Genomic DNA, 22,883 nt, shown 5'->3' on the forward strand with positions numbered 1-22,883 from the left:
CAGTGAGAGGCCTGCGTACTGCAAAAAAAAAAAAAAAAAAGTTGATCATAAATGTTTGGGTTTTGAAGTCCCTTTTAAGATCAAGGACCTTATTTAGTATCTCAGAGTTTGTATTGTTTTACTGGCAAAAGTATGTAGTTGTTGAAATTGGTCTAGTTTATTTAAATCATCTTGAAATACTTGAAAGGCTGTAAATTATAAACAGCTGCACCTTATCGAGTACTTACTTTGTTCCAGGTATTATAGTGAGTACATTTCAAACATTTTTCATTTAATATGTTAAATAACTTTATGAGGTAGGTTATATTATTCCTGTTTTATAGTTGAAGAAATTGAGGTTTGTAAGGGTTAAATAACTTTCCCAGAACCACACGGCTAGGTAAGTGGAAAGGGTAGGACTCAGATATGTCTGATTCCAATGCACATGTTTTTATTTCCAGTGGAACTTTGCTTCCTAATGCAGTTGCCAAAATTATTTTGCTCCCTTACTTCTTATTGCAATACTAAAAGCTGTTCAATACTCAGAATTCTTTCTTCCAAGCCTTTTTCAATGGGAAGTCTCACACTTTGCTTAATGCTTTGACTGTTGTTTGGAAGTGTAATGGTAGAAGTGCTTCTCTGTTAGTCGTATTGGTATTTCAAGTAAAAGAAATATTTGAATACTTGCAGCTTTGATTGCTTTTCCGCTGCATATAAATTGTACATGTATGTTGAGTATAATTTAATGCCTTTTATCTGCTAGTGAATGTGCTAAAGACTTGTTGGGTTTCTATATTTTCCAGCTGGAATTGGCCAGTCATAGCTTAAATCCTGTGGTTAGTATGCTCTCTTAGGAAAGTAATTCCTAAACACTTGTACTTTGTACCTCTCTTAGGGAACATCTGAAGTACAGACAGCCTCCTAAGATTTTGCTTTGAGGTTTAATGAAGACTTAATATGTGCTGTGACTGGACAGGAGACATTTCAGTTTCATGGCATTTCCAGATGTGTCCCGTAAAATTGAGTGTTCATGTATTTAATTAAAAGTTCCTAGGAACTTACAACTTAAGGTAGTTTTTATAAGCATCATGACTCAAAGGATCTTTAGTGTATATATTTGAGGGAGGGACAGTTTTGACTTGAACTGGAATTAAGTGATGCTTATAGTTACGATAACCAAAGTGCAGTATTTTAAAGCAATACTGAAAATGTTATAATGTGAAAAGTTTTTTTTTTAATGCTCCTAGTTTAAAGTTACTGCAGTTGGTTTCATTTCTTAGACTATACTGTAATGAATCTCTCTTTTGTTTTTCTTTGTGATCTTTAGCTTAGTTTACTGGGTTGTCCAATGACTTGAGATTGGCCTGCTCTACAGCCTTACAAATGACAGTTCTCTGTTCAACAATAGACCTCTCCTTTCACTTTTCTCTTCCCATCTTTGGGAATCATGCTTTGAAGAAGTAAACATTTTATAGAAATAGCAAGATGCAGTAGAAAGTACCCCAGAATTTCAAGTCAGAAGATATGAGTTTAAGTACCGAATGTATTTCAACTGTGTGATTATGGACCAGTCAATTCTCCTTCCTCAGCCTCAATATCCTTATCTGTAGAAAGGGCATAAAAGTTCTTGCCTCATAAGCTTTAATTTTATTATTACTAATAATAGTAATATTAATACTGTAGTAGATGAATAATAGTAAACACATATTGCTCAATTACTAACTTATAGAGATTTTTACAGTTAACAAAGCACTCATATATAATAATTTTATAGGAAGATCTATCTGTCTATGAAAGGACTTTGTAAATTCTGAAGCACTATGTGAGTATTAGTTGATATTTTCATAACCAACTGAAGTGGCTGTTTTCAGCTTTAGTTATTAGAATGATGAATCAGAGTTGTTTAAATTTAGGTGACATTTCTGTTTAGCTAAAATAAACGTTTTGGAATGTTTTCTGACTAGTGTTAAGATTTATTTTTAAGTTAACTTGCAATAACATCTGATTTCTATATTACTCTACTCATTGTTTAAAGAAATAGAGACTCGCTGAAAATCATGAGCGGTCAGGAGTACTTGGGGGCTAGTGTCATTTCTAGGAACTACAGTAGTGTTACTGTTCCACTAAGAGTAAGTTTATCATTTATTGCTAAATCAGTGTGATTATTTAAAAATAAATATTTAGCACTTCATGTTCACAAAGTACCCTGCAGTTGTTAATTAGCCTGCATCAGTGTTTATCTCTATAAAAGTCTGAGCTAGTGCCTGTGTTGGTCAGCTTTGTACAGGATTTCCAAACACCATTGTGATGACTCAGTCTAACTCTGAGGTCAGTTGATATTTGTCTGTATACTGCAGGGCATTGTCAAAGCTTATTCCATTCTTCAGTCACACCATCATTTTCCCAGAGAAATTATTCTGAAAAAAAAAAAACTGCAGAAAAAAATTATAAAACCTTTTCTGTGCCTTTGTTTCAGAACCTCACAGTTTCTAGGACCTAGAAGTTCTTTCTAAAGTATAACCTAAATATTTCCCTTCAGAAGTTAAATAGCTAATAGTTTTAAGGTAACTACCGATTAAGGCATTTTGTAATGAAATAGTCTTTGCCTTCAAGACTCTTATATATTCTACTAAGTGGATGTAAGACACATATTTAAGAAAATGTCAGTGTTGGTATGAGGTAGTAGATAATGAGTACTAACCAAGTGGTTGTGGCATGTACTGTTAGTTGCCTACCCAGTACTCATTTTCATCCTCCCATTGTTAATGGACCCTGATTATGTTTTGGTGGCAGTGTGTCCACCTTAGCTAAGTTCATGGCAATCATGTTCCCTGATTTCCCAGGTTCTTTGCAGCTGAAGATGGTCATGTGACCCAGTTCTGGCCAATCGTATCTGTTTTAGTTCTCTATTGCTGCTTAATAAATTATTCCAAAATGTAGTGACTTAAAACAACAAATATCATTTATTATTTCTCCTGTGGGTCAAGAATTCGTATAAAACCAGTGGTGACCACTTGTCTCTGTTCCACGATTTCTGAGGCTGCAGCTAGAAGACTCAAGACTGGGGACTGGGATTGTATTGATGTGAAAAGACTCCTTCCTGTTGTTTGGAAGTTAATGCTGTGTTTGCTGCAAGCCCAGCTGGAATATTCACACGTGGTCTCATCGTGGTTTCTGGGTTCTAAGAGTTTCCTGAGAGAGAGCCCCCCAGATGGAAGCTGTATTCTTTTTATGATGGTGCCTCAGAAGACACATATTATCACTTCTGCTGTACTCTGTTGGTCAAAACTATCACAAGTCCCCCTTTCAGATTCAAAGGGAGAGAATATGACCTCTCAGTTGGAGAAGTACCTATCACATTGTAAAAAGAACAAGTGAGCTGGGATAAATATGATGGTGTGGCCACCTTTGGAAAATACAGTTTGCCACCACATTTAAGTGAAGACTTATTAGTAGGGAATGGGAAGCTTCTAAGGAAGCTTTTACTTTCCAGATAAAAGGGAAGTGATATTTCTGGCATGGTCCTTTGTTGCTTGTCCCTTCTTCCTGTCTTGAAGGAGCAGCAATCATCTGTGCTCTTGATGTGATAAACCAATACACTAAGGATGTTGACGTCATTGGATGTCAGCCCTGGACTGTCTGCTTCCAGACGTTTTCTTATATGAGACAAATAAATACCTATTCACTTAAAGTGCTGTAGAGAGGTTTTCAGTTTTTTAATAGCCACTCATAATCCCGAGAGCTTAATGGTTGCCAATATTGAGTGTGCATAGAAATCACCTGGAGGGCTTGTTAGGGCTGATTTAAAGGGAGAGATGGAACTTGGGCTAGACAGGTAAAATTTGGACAGTTAGGATTAGGGAAGCAATTCAAGTATTACAAATGGAATGAGCAAATACATAAAAGCAAAAAAAGTGTAAATTTTCTTTTAAACTTCCGTTAAGTTAATCAGCTTACTCAAAGCAGCAGTTTTTACTGAGGGTAGGAAATTAGGTTAAATGGGAAATAATAACTAGATTAAGGAGGCCCTTGGAGGCCAGAGAGACATTTCTTTTTCATTTTGTAGGTAGTTAGATGCCCAGAACTTATTCATCAAAGGCTTGTACTCTTTGACCAACATTTGCTCATTTCCCCCACCCTAGCCCCTGTTAATCACCGTTCTACTCTCTGTTTCTCTGAGTTTGACTTTTTTTTTTATTTTAAAGATTCCACATATAAGTGAGGTCATACAGTATTTATCTTTTTGTATCTGCCTTTTTCACTTAGCATAAGGTCCTCCAGGTTAATCCATGTTATTGCATATGACAGAATTTCCCTCTTTCTTATGACTGAATAATATTCATTCATTGGTTGACACTTAGGTTGTTTCTATACCTTGGCTATTGTGAAAAATAATACCCTTAAAATTTTTATCTTTCACTAGATTTGTGTAGTGCCAGAATTATGTAGTGACTTGAATTAGGTACCAATTAGAATTCAAGTTGAATAGCATTGACCCACATCTGGAGATAGCTTTGTATAATAATTTATGTTGTACATCATAGGTCTGATTTTGAATTAATAGTTCTCCCTTTATAGCGTTAGTGCCGAATACAAGATAGAATCCTTTATAAAATAGTGAGCCCCACCTGTAAAATGATCACATTCCTTTAGTATTAGTAGTTTTAAAAAGAAGTCTCATCTGTTAGTATATTATGACTGAGATGTTTGCCAAGTTTTCCTTAGGAGCAACTGTTGTGCAAGCTTTGAGCCCATATAGTTGACTCTAGCCTTTGCTTTCTGTTTACTAGCAGAGAGTGTTTTTTCTAGAGAATATTATATTTCCTGAGTCTAGAAATTCTGCGAGGTAGAGCAACATTGAGGGTCAGATCACACAGCCCACATTTTTGGTATTGCTTTCAGAGACCTCTGACGCAGTTTTTGTGACCCTGATTTTTGTTTAAACTAAATAGTAGTTGTTTGGCATTTGTGACAAATCTTGTGGCTAAGTCTTTTTTAGACAGTTTTCTCCACAAATTGTTGGTCTGTGTTATTAAAGGGAAGTGTTTTTTTTTTAAACAGTTTTATTGAGTTATAATTTACATACCATATAATTCACCCTAGGAGGAAGCCTTGCTTCCATGGAAAGATTGATAGATTTGAGACCAAAGCTCACATTTATCTATCCATTCATTTATTTATTTATATATCCCACATTATGAATTTATTTTCTACGTTACTGCTGGGCTACTATATATCCTATTGCCATTATTATTCTTATTATGCTATAATCTTATGCCTTCTGTAGTAATAAACTTCTTTGTCATTTTAGATTGATAAGTATTTTGAAATTATTTTTATAGTTATACTGTAATATGAATTCTAATAGATGAAAGAGCTTTGAAAGCCATCCTACAAAAGATAGTAAAGATTTTGACGATGTCCCAGTCTAATGAGATTTCTAACAGCTGGAAAAGTTGATGCACTGGATTCAGAACCAAATGATAACATTGATGGGATGAGGGAGGAAAATATTTATTTATATTGGATGTTGTTTATAGCCTACTAAGCATCTGTTCCTCTTTCTTCCTTCCTAACGGACCCATGATTTTTTCAGGATTCCTCTACTTCCATGTAACCAATAAGCATCAGGAAAGCTGATTTCACCTCAGTTCAGGGGTGGGCCTGGTTGGTCTGAAGGTTACTTTGCTGCTTGGTGGTTCAGGGATGAGCACATGACCTAATCCTTGCAAATAGGATGCAAGGAAATTTTTTTAAGCTTTGGGGCTGTTCTTCCTTGCTCTTAAGAGAGATCCATGGGAAGCCACTCTATATCTTCTGTGGAACATGACCAAGGAAACATGTAGCCCTGATTACTGTTATCATCCATACAGTACCCAAGAAGGTGGAGCCAACCTTAAGATGAAGCTGACATTTTAGAGATAGATAAGCTATGGGTTCTTTTTTTTTTTTTTTAATATTTATTTGGTTGTGTTGGGTCTTAGTTGCAGCAGGCGGGCTCCTTAGTTGCAGCTCGTGGGCTCCTTAGTTGTGGCATGTGAACTCTCAGTTGCGGCATGCATGTGGGATCTAGTTCCCTGACCAGGCATTGAACCCAGGCCCCCTGCATTGGGAGTGCAGAGTCTTAACCACTGTGCCACCTGGGAAGTCCCAAGCTATGGGTTCTTGATGACATTATTGAACAGTCTTATCTCTGGGTTTCCAGATATGTTAATCTATGTATTTCTTTATGGTTTAAATCCCTGGTATGGAAACTGTGGTCCATGGACTGGCATCATCAGCATCACCTGTGAGCTTGTTGGAACTGAAGAATTTCAGGCCCTACCCTAGTCCTACTGAATCAGAATACACACAAAAGCTGGAGAAGTGTTATTTTAAGCCACTTTGAATTGAGTTTTTGTTTACTTACCAGTGAAAGCATCCTACTATGACATTGGAGAGTTTTTTCTCGAAGGAGCTACAGCCTCCTCCAAGCATGCCATGTAGAAATAATGGGGTTGGGGGAAGCACCATTTCTGATTGTAATAGAAACAGCATTTATTGAATCATATACAGAGTTTAAAAAATTCTCATCACACTTTGACTGATGTATGGGTTTTTTGGATTGTTTTCATAGTTATTTTTAGATGAAACCTAAAACTGAAGTCCTTACTACTTGTGGTCACAAAGACCCTAATGTTATTTTTGGCGAGTCAGGAGATGTGCGCTTAGCTGTGCTGGCTGAAAGCCAGCTTGGAGAGTTGCATCTTACCTCCCCTAGGATTACCCCTTCCCATTCTCTCCTCAGTCCCATTCCTATTTCAACTAGTTAGAGTTTTGTACTGCATTTCTATTCCAGAACCATTAACCCATTAACCTCTGGGGAGTTCTTCTTGCAAACTGCTGCTTTTTAGACCAGATGTATGTTTCAGTTACATGAATAGAGAAAATAATTTTGTCCCCCTGCTGTAAATTGTAAATTATTGGTATATATGAGGGTTAAAGATAGCATGAGTAAATTAAATCCACTAGCAATTTAGGAATTTTATTTTAGAATTTTTTTTCTTCCACTTTTTGTGCAGAATGAGATGCAGCATTCCAAAAAAGCAAAACAGATTATAAAATTATACTTCTTTTTTGTCCATTTTTCTAGAGGCCTTAATGAGCCTGTGGCAGGATAAATTGGATAATTCAATTCACAAATTAGTTGATCATTTATGTAATTAATTGAGGATGAATGGTATCTGGTATGCTTTACAGTGAGAACTAGCAAAGGTCTGTATTTAATCAGAAAGTTGCTAGCTCTAAAAGGAGTACTTTTAATGGTAATACCACTATGACAATTGATTTTATTATTGTTCTTGGCTGAGTTTTTACTGTTAGGCATTATGTTAGTTACTATGAAATTTTCTCTCTGATCCTTAGAGTTATTCTAAAAGGTAGACCATTTTATCTGCATTTTAGACATGATAAAATTGAGGCTAGAGGGAGTAAGTAACACTCCCAAGATCATATAGTTAGAGCCCAGGACTGGTGTACCCAAGCTCATTCGGGTCCTCAAGGAGTTTGATTTCTACTGAGTGGGAGACTGACATGTAAACAGTACACTGTAATACAATGAGAGATAAAGTAACATTTTTAAATGAAGAAAAATTTAAAGATAGAGATACAAATGTAGAGGAAGAGGGGATTAATTCTAATCCGGAAGAGCATGAAAAAGGTAATTCATCTTCCTTCCTATTTCTTTAGTTCCTTGATAAGCTTCTCCTGACTTCTCTCATTCTCTTAATGGTATCACCAGTTTTTTTCAGTAATCAAGACTCAGAACCTTTGATATGTTGATTTTCTTCATATTCTCACATTTTATCAATCTGTAAAGTCTTTTAGTTTTTTTTTTGTTTGTTCATCTTTTTTTTTAATATTACCAGCTAAAGATTTCTATTTTATAAGTATTTTTTAAAGAAATGATTTATTGGTTCTATTGGAAGCATTCCTTTTTATGATTTTTTTTTAACATCTTTATTGGAGTATAATTGCTTTACAATGGTGTGTTAGTTTCTGCTTTATAACAAAGTGAATCAGTTATACATATACACGTTCCCATTTCTCTTCCCTCCTGCATCTCCCTCCCTCCCACCCTCCCTATCCCACCCCTCTAGGCGGTCCTGTTCATTCCCACTTCTATAAAGCCTAGTTTTATCTATCACTGTATCATTTAGGCCAGTAGTTATCAACCTTTGGTGCACCTAAGATTCATCTAATGGTGCTTTGTCAATGTACAAATAGATTTGATTCATTAATTTGAGGTCACAGGTGATTCTGACACACCTCAAAGTTGAGAACCAATTACCTAGGGCAGTGGTCCTCAAAATTTGATCTGGGACTCCCCAGGGTAGGGTGGGTGTCCCTGGGAATCTCTCAGGAGTATGCAAATTCATAACTATCAATATTTTCATAGTTGTACTAAGATGTTATTTGCCTTTTTCATTGTCCTGGCTTTGCACTGATGGTGAAAAAACAATGAAGGGTAAATTTGTAGTGCTTTACTCAAATTAAGACAGTACTGCCAAACTATATTAGTAATCATTGCATTCTTCACTGCTACACACTTGTGAAAGAAATCTAGTTTTGCTTAAGAATGTCCTTAATGAATCAGTGAAAATTATTAATTTCATTAAATCTTACCGCTTGAGTACATGTTGTATTATTACTCTATTTGACAACGCATGTGTGCATTCTGAAGTACAATGGTTGTCTCAAGGAGGAGCACTTTTGCAGTTGTTTGAGAGCTAAACTATTTTTTTTCATGGAACACCATTAAAAAAAAAAAGACTGGTAGACAAACTGTGGTTATTCAAGACTTTGATATCTGGCAGAAGTTTTCCCAAAAATGAGCAAACAGAATTTTATTATCGCTAGTGGTAAAATTTAAGCTTCCAAGCAAAAATGAAAATGTGGAAAAAACTTCCCAATACTTGAAGACTTTTCTGATGAGATTGATGGTGTTTGAAATGTGTTGACATTGGAAAGATAACCAATATATTCCACATGACCAATGCAACAGAGCCCCAAAAGTTCACTGACAGTAGTTCAAGTAGCAACTAACCTTTTCTCTACATCCTCACCAACATTTGCTATTTTTTTTAACATCTTTACAACATTTGTTATTTGTGTTCTTTTTGATGATAGCCGTTCTTACAGGTGTGGAGTGATATCTCATTGTGGTTTTGATTTGCCTTTAAAAAATGACCACTTATTGAGCTTTGGTGTACTATCAAGGAAGAATATCTATAGTTATCTGTAAAAGCTATTTAAACACTTCTTTTTCCAACTACATATCTGAGGCCAGATTATCTTCAGATACATTAACCAAAACTATGCATTGTAACAGATTGCAGAAGTAGATGTGAGAATCTAGCCATCTTTGATTGTGATTTACAGACATATAAAACAGTGCCACTCTTCACAAATTTTTTGGAAAATACATTTATTGTTCATAAAAAATGTGTTAAGTTAAAATGCAATGAGTTTATTATTATTGTCTTAAAATAAATGAGTAGATAGGCACTTAAGCAATTAGTTTTAATTTCTAATATGGTAGATATCAATATCTAACATGGTAAATATCAACATATAAAAAAGCTCCTTGGGAACCGCATTAATTTTTAAGCATGTAACAGAGCCTGTAGTGGGTTGAGTGGTCCCCAAAAAGATATGTTCAAGTTGTAATCCCTGGTCCTTTATTTGGAGACAGGATCTCAGCAGTTGTATTCAAGTTTTAAATGAGGATATGGTGGATTAGGGTGGGCCCTAAATCCAATTACTGGTGTCTTTATAAGAGAAGGAAGAAGGAGATTTGAATACAGAGACACAGAGGAGATCTATGCGGAAGAATGCCGCGTGAAGACAAGGGCAGAGATTGGAGTGATGCAGCTACAAGCCAAGGAACACCTAGGATTGCCAGGAGCCACCAAAGCTAGAAAGAGGCAAACATTCTTCTTTAGAACCTTCAAAGGAGTGTGACCCTGCCGATACCTTGATTTCAGACTTCTAGCCTCCAGAATTGTGAGAATATCTTTCTGTTGTGTTAAGCCACCCCATTTGTGGTACTTTGTTATGATAGCCTAGAAAAGTAATACAGGATCTTGAAATCAAAAAGTTTGAGAATCTCTAACCTAGGCTACCCACCTCTCTTTTTTTCCACATTTTGTCCTGTCAGTACTGCCTGCTCACTACTGCCAGGTTACTTGCCCTGAAACAATTATTATGCTTCTCTTATTAAGAAAATGTCAGTGATGTTTTAAAATTACCTTTCAAATAAAGTTCAAACTCTTTAGTTTGTGTTCAAAGCCATCTATAATCTGGCTCTAACATACTTTTCCAACTTTGTGTCCCACATTTTCCTAAGATACTATACCCTTTGGAATATTCATTTGAGTGTGCATTCAATCATGCATTCATTTGTTTATTCAACAGAAAAAAAGTACCCGTTCTGAGTTTTTATTCTAATAGTGTGTTGTCTAGTATGGTAAGCACTAGCCACAGGTGGCTATTCGTTTTAAGTTAAATAAACTTAAATAAAACTAAAAATTCAGTTCTTTAGTCTCAGCGGCTGCATGTGACTGGTGACTACTGTACTGGACAGCACAGATATAGAACATGTCCACTTTGTAGAAAGTTCTTTTAGATAGTGCTATTCTTATAAATAGTCTACTCCCTTCACCTTGCCCTCAAATTGCCTTGCATTTTCCTTCCTCTTCATCACTCCTAATATGCCCTTCCCTGCACTGGCTCTCCCCACCACACACCCCATGCCTTTCCTCCAATTCCCTGGCATATCAAAATCTACTTTTGGTTCTGACTTAAATAATTCTTTTAAGATTACTCGAGCTGGATATAATCCCTTATTTCTATTTCTGTAACACTAATTTTATTCTGCGATATGTTTGTCCTGACCTGTATTTGTCACCTGGCATGTAAGATAAACAGTTATGGTATCTTTCCTACTAAGCTCATTGAGGGAAGGAACCTTGTCTAATAGACTGGGACACATTAATCATCATATTGTAAATAGAAGAAAAGAAAAAAAAGACCCAGACAGATGAAGTAAATGTTTAGTGAATATATTATTTTTAAAATCTTAATTTGTACTAAAAAATCCTCTCAGGCACTTCTGTATGGTGGTTAGGATGCCTTAGGAATAAGAATTGTACTTCTATAGTATTTTTCTTTTTTTTGTCTCTTGTTTCAGAACCAATGGATGTCTCATAAGCTCTTCAAATTCTTTGTGTCTAAAACTCAACTTCAAATGTATGAGTGGCTCCTATTGGCCAAAGATGAGAAAATTTGAGTCTCAAAAACAAAACAAAACATCCTACACAATTGATTGAAACACATTTAATACATAAAATAATATATATCATAATGATAAAAGGAGAAATACCTAACATCTCACTGGGAACCATTGGAGAAACTAGGGCACTAATTCCTTAGTCTGAAAATTGGCAATTTAAAGGAAAGAATTCAGCATTTACCCTATCTTCTGTATTAGCTATACTTCAGGGAAATCAAGTAGCCCTTTACAGACGAATTCCAGCTAATAAATATGGAAGAAATGATAGAAATAAAAGATCATCATTTTGTGACACCCCCCCAGAAAAAATTGATTGATTTAAACAATAATCATCGATAGATAAATTTTTAATGAGAGTTTAAGTATGATTGCTTGTGTGTTTTGTTCCTTTACCTATATGTACGTGATGCCTCTTTACCTAAAAATATGCATGTCTCTTTACTAAATATGCACCTAAATAGTAGAATGTCCTTTAGTCTGACTTTTCACATGAAGAGATGTAAGAAATAGTCTTTTTGACAAGAATACCAGAGAAGTGATACGTATTCTTTTCAGTGTATCATAACAGAATGTGCATGATATTGATTTGTCCTATTACTGTTGGTGTTAACTTTAATCACTTTGTTTAGGAAGTATCTGCCAGGTTTTCTACTGTAAATTTATGATTTTCCCCTTTGGAATTAAAGTGTCTTATGAGGAGATGACTTTGAAGTTATAAATATTCTGTTACTCCTCAAGCTTTCATTATTTTAGCATCCATTGATGCTTCTTGCCTGAATCAGTTATTACTATGATGGTTGTCAAATAGTGATTTTCGGGCTTCCCTGGTGGCGCAGTGGTTGAGAGTCCGCCTGCTGATGCAGGGGACACGGGTTCGTGCCCGGGTCCGGGAAGATCCCACATGCCGCAGAGCAGCTGCCCCCGTGAGCCATGGCTGCTGAGCCTGCGCGTCTGGAGCCTGTTGCTCCGCAACGGGAGAGGCCACAACAGTGAGAGGCCTGCATACCGCAAAAAATAAAAATAAAAAAAAAAACAAATAGTGATTTTCTAATACTATCATTTTATCTACATTTATTAATGGGCTTTCCACTGTAAGGAAGAAATTTCCTTTTTTTCTGTTTAGTTATCTATTTATTTATTTTTATAAGCATGAACTCATGAATTTTTTTTTTTATTCAGTGATCTGTAAACTATTACTGTTATTTATTCCGATTCTGAAATTGTCCCAGATTTGGCCAGTGGAAAACTCATCTAGCTCGCTTGTATGTCCTTCTGACAAATCCTCATTATTCTTTGAGTAGTTTCCTTCTAACATAAAATGATGTTCCAATGCTCATCTTGTATTGGGTTGGCCAAAAAGTTTGTTTGGGTTCTTCTGGAACATCTTATGGAAAAACCTGAACGAACTTTTTGGCTAACCCATACTTTCCCAGGCTTAGAATCAATTCTTGCTCCTTTTAAAAGAAAATAGTATTTAGAGGGACTTACCTGGTGGTCCAGTGGTAACGAATCCATCCACCTTAAAATTCAGGGGACGCAGGTTCGATCCCTGGTTGGGGAACTAAGATCCCAAGTGCTGCGGGGCGACTAAGCCCACGCACTACAGCTATTGAGCTCGTGCGCCTCAACAAGAGAGCCCGTGTGCCACAAACTACAGAGCCCACGCACCACAACTAGAGAGAGAAAACCCTCATGTCACAACTTGAGAGAAGCCTGCGCGCCTCAACGAAAGATCCCTCATGCCGCAACTAAGACCTGACGCGGCCAAAAAAAAAAAAAGTAGTATTTAGAAACCAAAATCTGGGTAATTGGTGTGCTCATTGATTCTAGGTCCTTTTAGCAGACATAACTAGGGGAAAAAAGTGCGCGCGTGCGTGTGTGTGTGTGTGCGCACGTGCACCAGCGTGTGTGTACGTGCACTTATGCATCTGTTTCTACATTTATGTTTACATCTTTATCTACTTCTATCTGTGTAAAATCCTGACTCCATACTGATACTGCCAGTTCTGCTCCAGCATCACAGGTTCATGATATTTTTCTACCTTTCTGCATTTGTAAATCCCTTCTCCAATGGTGGGAAACCTGACTCCCATTTTCCATAGTATATTTACTTATTTACTCAATCACAGAATACACAAAGTGTTTCAGAAATGCTAACCTAAACCCCTGGGGGAAAACTCCCTGCTATTTAGAATTTACAATTTGTACTTAAAAGAATCTTTAAGCAGGGACTGTAACTCTAATATTGTGTTTAAAAGCTACTTTGGTGGGCTTCCCTGGTGGCGCAGTGGTTGGAGGTCTGCCTGCCGGTGCAGGGGACACGGGTTCGTGCCCTGGTCCGGGAGGATCCCACGTGCCGTGGAGCGGCTGGACCCATGGGCCATGTCCGCTGAGCCTGCGCGTCTGGAGCCTGTGCTCCGCAGCGGGAGAGGCCACAGCGGTGAGAGGCCCGCGTACCGCAAAAAAACCCACAAAAAACAAAAAACAAAACAAAAAAAAAAGCTACTTTGGTTCATTCTCTACCCACCCCCACGCCCACCCCAGTGTGATTATGTTATACATTTGAAAAATAGTTCTGTTAATATACCATTTTAGGGTTTTCCCCCCACCCTGCTTGATTTTTTTTTTTATTTTTTATTTTGCGGTACGCGGGCCTCTCACTTTTGTGGCCTCTCTCATTGCGGAGCACAGGCTCCGGACGCGCAGGCTCAGCAGCCATGGCTCACGGGCCCAGGCGCTCCGCGGCATGTGGGATCTTCTCGGACCGGGGTATGAACCCGCGTCCCCTGCATCGGCAGGCGGACTCTCAACCATTGCGCCACCAGGGAAGCCCACCCTGCTTGATTTTATTTCTGCATTTATGTTTTAAAAATTTTTTTAAAAATGTCTGGTTGCACCAGGAGGCTTGCAAGATCTTAGTTCCCTGACCAGGGATTGAAGCCGGGTCCATGGCCGTGAAAGTGCCGAGTCCTAACCACTGGACCGCTACAGAATTCCCGCTGCATTTATTTTTAACATAGTTCTAAAAGTTAGAAGTATACAGAAGTTAGAAGTATACAAAAGGAAAAGTCACGCCCCCATTTCTTCTATCCCCTTTCCACTTGCTCATCATTCCATCCCGTTCCACCTACCTTCAGTAGATAAAAAATCTCGTTAAGTTTCCAGTTTATCCCTCCTGTGTTTCTCTTTGCATAAAAGCAAATGCATGCAGATGTTATTACCCCTATTTCTTCTACATAAGGCAGCATACTATAGATACTCTTTAAAAATTTTTTATTAAGATGTCACTCACATATGATAATTTTTACCCTTTTGCAACCATCACCACTAAGTCTAGAACATTTTTATTACCCCCAAAAGAAACACCATACCCATTAGTAGTCATTTTTCACTCTCCTGTCCTCCCAGCCCTTAGCAACTACTCATTTGTTATCTGTCTCTATGAATTTGCCTATTCTGAATATGTTATATAAATGGATTTGTACAATATATAGTTATTCTTTTATACTTTGCTTTTTCTGCTTAGTATTATAACCTGCAAATAACTCTGTATCAGTTCGCAGACATCTTTCTCATTCTTTTTTACAGTTACATTGAAGTCCATTGTGTGGCTATGCCAGTTTGTTAGTTTATTCAGCCACTCTTCTATATGTGGATATTTAGATTGTATTCTAGTCCTTGGCAATGATGAACAGTGCTGCAGTGAATAATCTTGTGCTTATGGATGTTAGTACTGTTGGAAGTATATCTTCATGGTCAATTCCCAGAAGTGGAATTGTTCGGTCAAAAGGTAAACTCATATGTAACTTTGTTAGTAATTGCCTAATTTTCCATAGGAGTTGTACTAATTTGCATTTCCACCAGCAATGTATATAAAAATAGCAGCATAGTATGTTATACTTGTTAATTTTGCTTATCTGATAGCTAAGAATTGGTATCTCCGTGTATTTTTCTTATTATGAGAAAAGGTGAACATCTTTTCTTAGGTTTAAAGGTCATTTTTATATCTTTTTGTGTAAATTATTGATTTTTTGCACATATTTCTTTGGGGTGTTTGGACTTCTTTCTCTTAATTCTTAAGGGTTTAAAAATTTATTAGTGATTATTAGCCTTCTATCTGTGATGTATTTTACAAATACTTTCTCTGTTTGTTTTCTTTTGACTTTTGTACATTTTTTTTGCCATGCATAAGTTTTTTTGTTCTTATGTAGTCATATATAAACATTTTTCTTTTAAGTATATCTAGAATTTGAGTCATAGTTACAAAGCCTTTCCCTATACTGAGGTTAAAGAGGAAGCCACTTGTGTTTTCTTGAAGTATGTACATACAAGTGATCTTCATTGTTTGTGGATTCTGTATTTGTAAAATTGCCTCTTCGCTAAAATTTATTTGTAACCCCAAATTAATACTCATTTACAGATATATGCAGAGTGGCAAAAAATTTGAGTGATCATGGTCCCAGCTGAGGTCAGTCAAGGTGGTGCTCTACCTTCTTTCAGCTCTCGTATTGTAAACGGTGTCCTTTTCATATTTTTGTGCTTTTTGTTGGCGATTTTACTGTTTAAAATGGCCCCAAAGCATAGTGCTGAAATGGTGTGTCCTCAGCACTTCAGTTAAGCACAAGAAGACTGTGATGTACCTTAGGGAGAAAATATGTGTATTAGCTAAGTTTCATTTAGGCATGAGTTATAGTGCTGTGGCAGTGTGTTCAGTGTTAATGAATCAACAACATATATTAAATAAGGTGTCTTTGAACAAAAAACACACATAAAACAAGTTATGCATTGATCAGTTGTTGAAAATATGTGTGACCAGAGGCTTGTAGGAACCTAATGCTGTGTTTCACCTAGGAGCAATGATTCAGTATTTGCAAATTCAGTGTTTGCAGAGACTTTGTAGAACATAATTGCCATGAATACCAAGAATTGACTATAGTTTCATTTTTTACATTTTGATCTCTGATCCTTTGGGATTTGTGTGAATGATTTGTTGTATGGATCTAGTTTTATAAGTTTCTATATGTATGTGGGTCTGATTTTGGACTCCATTTCGTGTTCTGTCTATTCGTGTGCTGCTACTGCTTTTTTTTGTGGTACGCGGGCCTCTCACTGCTGTGGCCTCTCCCGTTGCGGAGCACAGGCTCCAGACGCGCAGGCTTAGTGGCCATGGCTCACGGGCCCAGCCGCTCCGCGGCATGTGGGATCTTCCTGGACAGGGGCACAAACCCGTGTCCCCTGTATTGGCAGGCGGACTCTCAACCACTGTGCCACCAGGGAAGCCCTGCTTTTTTTTTTTAACTTAAAAAAATGTAAAGACTCAGGTCAGGAGAACTAGAACCCCACGAGAGAAACCTCGGCAGGATCAGAGTTCAAGGCAATCTGCATGTTTTAATTATAGAGGTTTTGTTTTATATTCTAGTGTTTGGTAGGGCTAGTTCCCTCTCATAAGTATAGCCTATTTCACTGGCTGATACTTTCAGTCAATGTTGAATATTAGTGGTGATAGTGGGTATCCTTGCCTTGCATTTGATTGCAGTGGGTACATCCCTAGTGTTTCTTTATTAAATAAGATGCTGGCTTTAGGACTAAGGTATGTATTATTTTATCAAGTTAATGAATGATGCTTTAATTTTGATATAGTAAGACTGCTAGAATTTTTAACTTAGTGCTGGGAAGGTCTAAGTAGAGAGAGGAAATGAAGTTGAAGTGGACGGAAGTAAGAAGCAAGTGAGAAAAGAAAAGGCTTTGGAATGATCAATAAGACTGCTCAGTGGCAAAGAGGATGCTGTTTTTAATGATAACACATTTCACTGTTCACTTGGTTAATTAATCTAAGGCTGAATGTCTGCACAATAAGGTAGTAAAAATAATCCTAGAAATATTGTATCCACTCTGCCTCTACTATATTTCTGGACTTTGCTGGCAGCTTGAGTGAATAAAATAGTTACTTTTATGGTTGTAACCCTGAAAATGGATCTTTGCCTCATTTCTGAATTTCCAGTTTTTCCAGAAATCAAGTATGATTTTCAGCACTCCTTATAGCAATCGTAACTGTGTGTTGAGTGCCTTATATTATTGGTAAATGCCTTATATTAGAATATATATATGTGCATATTTACACATGTACACACACACACACATACATTGTCTAGCTTCAAGTGAGATTTAATCCAGAGGGCTCAAATGATTTCATTAGGAGTCAGTCTTCTTTCTCTTGATCTTTCTGTTCTACTTTCTTCAGTGTTACCCTCATTCTCAGGGTCTACTTTTGGCAAAACAGCTTTAGATTTATGTCTTCACTTCCTCGTAGCTCCTGTACAAGTTCTTGGGGTTCATTCTGACCGGACTAGCCCCACTATGTGCCCACGGTGGCGGGAGGGTTTGTTGCTCCTGCTGGACCTGGATGGCACACCTGACTCCTACTGGTGGGGATGCAGGCTCCTCCCAAAACATCTGGTCTGAGAATCTGGAGGGGTAGTTTTTCAAAAGAAATGGAGTATATTTACCAGAATAAAGGAGGATTAAATGACAGTCAGGCAAAAAACAGCAACTGTTTGCTGTACTAACCGAGTAAAGTTTACTGGATGGACTTGAGTTTAATAGTGAAGGAAAAAATTGTGGTATCTTGGAAAAAGGAAAGTGCCTGAATGAATTCTTTGGAAATAGACACCTTACTGCTTACTTTCTTCCCTGCTTTGGCAATAGCTTACTGTTCTTTTCCAGAACTGATTCCTGTAGCTTTATTGGATTCTATCATACTTGCTGGGAGGGAAATGACATCAGGTAAGTAGTGAATGTGAAAATAAGCATTAACAGTTCTGTTTTCCTGCAACTTTAGTCCTGCCTCCCAGACCTACTGCCAGAGATGAATAAAAGGCCTCCTTCCCAGCTTTCCTCTTAACTTGAGGGGGTGAAGTGTGTCTTTCTTACATAACACAGAGGATATTTATCAAATGACGTACTTGTACCACGGTATTGATTCTCTTTGTTAGTATCGTCTATAAAGTTACGACATGTATAAGTCTCTATCCTTGCTTTCTAAGCCTGCCAATACAAAAAAGTAATATTTCCTCTTGGAGCCTGACGCTTTTTCCCTCCCTAGCTCTTATTTAAGGAGAATATGTAATTTAGATGTTTGAATAGGAGTAGAGGAAGCCGCCAAAAACTTTTCAATAGTCCAGTTAGAATACATAATAGCATGTGTTTAAAGTAAATCTTTGGAAGAAAGGTTGGAAAATCCTGGATAAAGTCATATAGTATGAACATCAAAGGCATGCCTTGCTAAGTAAAAGTGGGAGGAAGCAGTACATGTCTTACCAGGGGGTCAGAGATGCGTACTTAGATGTTCCTCTGGCAACCTTGTTCCCATCTAGGTAGTTGAAGGGCTGAAAGAAATTTCCAGTGTGGTTTAATCTGCTGGCTTTTATTGAGTTAAATGCCGTCACTTCTACAGCTTCACACATTTGCAAAAGCACTCTCCTTCAGAATTTATACAAAGGGTTATATTTTTTCCTTTGCTGGAAATATAAGAAAAAAAGTGCAAAGCTTGGAAGTCTATAGAGGATTCACCTCATTTCAATCGTAGACATGGACAAGGGGCAGTCTAACTTAAACATGTGGACTTTGGCACCAGGCCAACATGAATTCTAACCAGGTTTTTCATGTTTTGGCTGTGTGTCCTTAGACAAGTTAATCTTTGTGGGCCTTACTTCTCTTACATATAAAAGTCATTCATTCATTCAACACATTTATTATTAATTACTCTTCTATGTGTGGGGGATGCATCAGTAAACAAAACAATGAAGGTCTCTTCCTTTCTGCAGCCTATATTCTAGTGGGGGGAGAAGCAAGAGAGAGAAACTGTGTGTTAAAAATAGTAATTGCTGTAAGAAAAGAAAAAGCAGAGCAGGGTCTTAGAGAAATGGATTAGGGAAGAGAGCAGGTGCAGAATTAGGGCAGTCAGGGTTGACATCATTGAGAAGGTGACATTTGAGTGACGTTTTAAATGAGGTTTTAAAATGCTCACTCTGGTTGCTGCCTTGAGAGCAGACTATAAGGGGTTAAGGAAAAAAGCAGAGAGAATTGTTAGGAAGCTTTTGTAGTAACCTAGGTGAGAGATGATGGTGACTTAGTTGTAGAAATGAAGATGGTGAAGAATGATTGAATTCTGTATACATTTTGGAGGTTCAGCCAACAGGATTTTCTGATGGCTTAGATATGTTGTGTGAAACAAAAAGAGTAGCCTAGGCTTTTGGCCTGAAGAACTGGATGGATGGAATTGTTATTAACTGACAAGAGGAAGACTTGGGTAGAGCAAATTTTAGGGGGAAGATCAGGAGTTCAGTTCTGTATGTTGAGTTTGAGATGTCTGTTAGGCACCCACATGGGGAAAAAGACATACACCCATAGGTTGCTCGTGATGATTCAATATGGTGAATATAAATCACTTAGTATGGTACCTGACATAATTTTCTGTGTGAGATCAGAGAATATATTGCTACATGAAACAAGAATAAGAAGTTGCAAAGGGGATATTCAGGGGCAAAGAGCTCATAGAATATAATAGCAGAACTTCTAAAAGTAATAGATTGGAAGACTGAGGAAATATCCCAGAAAATAAAAGAGAGATGCAAAAATATTAGAGAAATATTAAAAATCATGGAGAATCCATTTAGGAGGTCTGACTCCTTTCTAATGGGACTTTCAGAGACACAACCAAAGAAAACGAAAGGAAGAAATTATTAGTGAAACAAGACAAGAAAAATTTCCAGAACTGAAGGACAAGAGTTTCTAAACGGAAAGTGCTCAGCACTATGAATGGCTGGAGGTGAGGGGGGCGGGGAAGAGACATATTACCGAGACATTTTAGAACCCCAGAGAGGAAAAACAAGTCACAAAGAAAGGAACAGGGCTTCCCTGGTGGCGCAGTGGTTGAGAGTCCGCCTGCTGATGCATGGGACACGGGTTAAGCAGAATGTCAGACTTTTCAGAAGTAACACAAGAAGCAAGTAGACAATGGAGCAATGCCTTTAAGGTTCTGAGGGAAAATGATTACAAACATAGATTTCTATGTCCAGCCAAATAGTCAGTCAGTTATGAGGATAAAATAACAGTATTTTCCAACATGCAGGGTCTCAAAAATTTTATCTCCTATACATCCTTTCTCAGAAAGCTATTGAAGGATCAAAAAGAGAGGTAAGACATGAAAGAGAAATGAAAGAAAAAAGATGACATGAAACCTAGGAAAATGGGATATAACACTAGAGAGACATAAAGGAAATTCCTAGAATGATGATGAAATAAAGCAGGATGACAGCTGAGTAGCAGGTCTAGAGATAACCAGTAAGTACAGTTGGGGTAGGAGGATGTAAGATCCAGGGAAGATGTCTCTAAGAAGAAGATTGAACTGACATATGACGTGTTTGACTATTCTGAAGGAGTTTCATAGCTCTTTCAGAGAGTTAGGGAATAAACTGTTCCCAACTTAAAGGAGCTTACACTGTAGTATGGCGTACACACAAGTAAGTGGGTAATTACTGTATTCTGTGAAGGTTTGGAAAGCTTAGTACTCTGCTCCTAGACCACCCATAGTTGGAATGTAGGTTTAGAAATCTAGTATTTAGCTCCTTCAGCATCTGTAATTGAACTGTCAAACCAACAGCTTGGGGCTGACTGTTGGGTTAGCTGAAAAATCCTTCCACACTCTAGAAAAGAAAGTTTTTTTCTTTTTTCTTTTTCAGGGGGTGGGCAGGGGGAAACAATTGTTGTTAGTTTAAAGAATTTAAAATATATGTATATATATTATAAGCATGTATCTGTTTTTATTTTTGTATGTATGGCACTGTATATTTATAAAAATGTCTTGTTTTTATTTTTTATATTATTATTATTTTTTTTGGCTGCACCATGCAGCATTTGGGATCTTAGTTCCCCGACCAGGGATTGAACCCACACCCCTTACACTGGAAGCAAGAAGCCCTAACCACTGGACTGTCAGGGAAGTCCAAGAACATCTTGTTTTTAAAATGAGTGTGGAATAGTGCAAGGGAAAAAACTTTCAGTTGTTAATTTAGGTATAGAAAGCAACTAAAATTTTTGTATTATAATTAAATTATAATAATTATTAAATTATAATTAATAAATTATAATTTATTTTATCCTCCCAAGGTGGCTTATACCCCATTGACTCATGTCAATAAGGTAATGTTTTCCCAATATAATAATGAACTTTTTTGTGCGTGGAATTCTTCACTCTAAAGTTATTTTGTAGTTGGAGATTGATTACAAACAAATTCAATTTGCACTGTTCAAAGAATACTTCTTAATTAATTATAAACCTATTTGGCCTAGACCTTGCATTTTTCTTGGTACACTTTGGCCATAATATAAAATGTAGCAGCTTTGTGTCACATCAATATTTCTCACATATAAATATGGAATGATATTTATGTCTTATCTAATTTCTCACTTGGTCAGTTAATATATATACTGTACAGATAAATGGAGTGAGTACATAAAGAAAAACTGCAAGAGGAGAAAAAGATAATCTAAATGAAGATTATCACTTTAAAGTTTTAATATCATGTAAGATTTTATGGTAGTTAAGTTCCTATAATAAATGGTCATCCTATAATATATGGTTTGGGAACATAAGTTAATTCACTGAACAAACACTGATAGAGCACCTGCCATATGTCAGGCTCTGTGCGAGGTCCTGAGAATACCGGACAGGTTAGGACATTATTCCTGCCCTCTGATAATTCTTGGTCCCAAAGAAAGAAATTTAACTTATAAACAAGTAAATGTAATAAAATAGAGGGTTAGAAGTGCTGCAAATGATGTCTACCAAATGTATAAAGAGAGAAGGTCATCCCAAGAAAAGTATGGATTAAGAAGACAGACATGGAGATGTAGTACTATTTGTGGAAATGGCAAACATTTTTATTTGTTTGTGGCATAGAGTAAGAGGAATGGCTTGGGAAACACATGAGCTCCATCACGTAGAGCAGGGGTGCCATACTCAGAAATTTGATCGCTTCCTCCTAGGACAGTGTTTCTCAAATATGTGTGATCATAAGAATCACGTAGAAAGTTAAAGCAAAACAAAACAAAAAACCCCTAAAGTTTACCCCAGACCTGGAAAATCAGAATCCTCAGAGGAGGGCTGGGAATCTGTTTTTAGCCAGTGCCCTGCTAGTTCTTACTGTAACCAATTTATTGAGCAAGTTCAACTTATTAGGATATAAGCAAGTATTGTTTCCCAAAATTTCTAGTCTAGGTGACTTCAAGCAAGAGCACACACCACAACTTTCCTCTGTGTGTGTGTGTGTGTGTGTGTGTGTGTGTGTGTGTAGGAGTATGCATGTGTATATGTGTGTATAACTTTGGGAAATATATTCTCCCAGTGCAGGCTAGAGCTGTGACTCAGACTCCTTGTGGTCTAACTCAGGGATACTGTGTTTTCAAGATCCAGGTCCTCTTTGGCAGCAGAATAAGTGAATAAGGGAATTAGAGGTTTTCAGAGTGGTTAGTGGAGGGCAGTGTTCTAAATCTTCTAGTTCTGCCAGATACT

This window comes from Neophocaena asiaeorientalis, unplaced genomic scaffold, assembly GCF_003031525.2.
Source record: "Neophocaena asiaeorientalis asiaeorientalis breed wild unplaced genomic scaffold, Neophocaena_asiaeorientalis_V1.1 scaffold348, whole genome shotgun sequence".
NCBI lineage: Eukaryota > Metazoa > Chordata > Mammalia > Artiodactyla > Phocoenidae > Neophocaena > Neophocaena asiaeorientalis.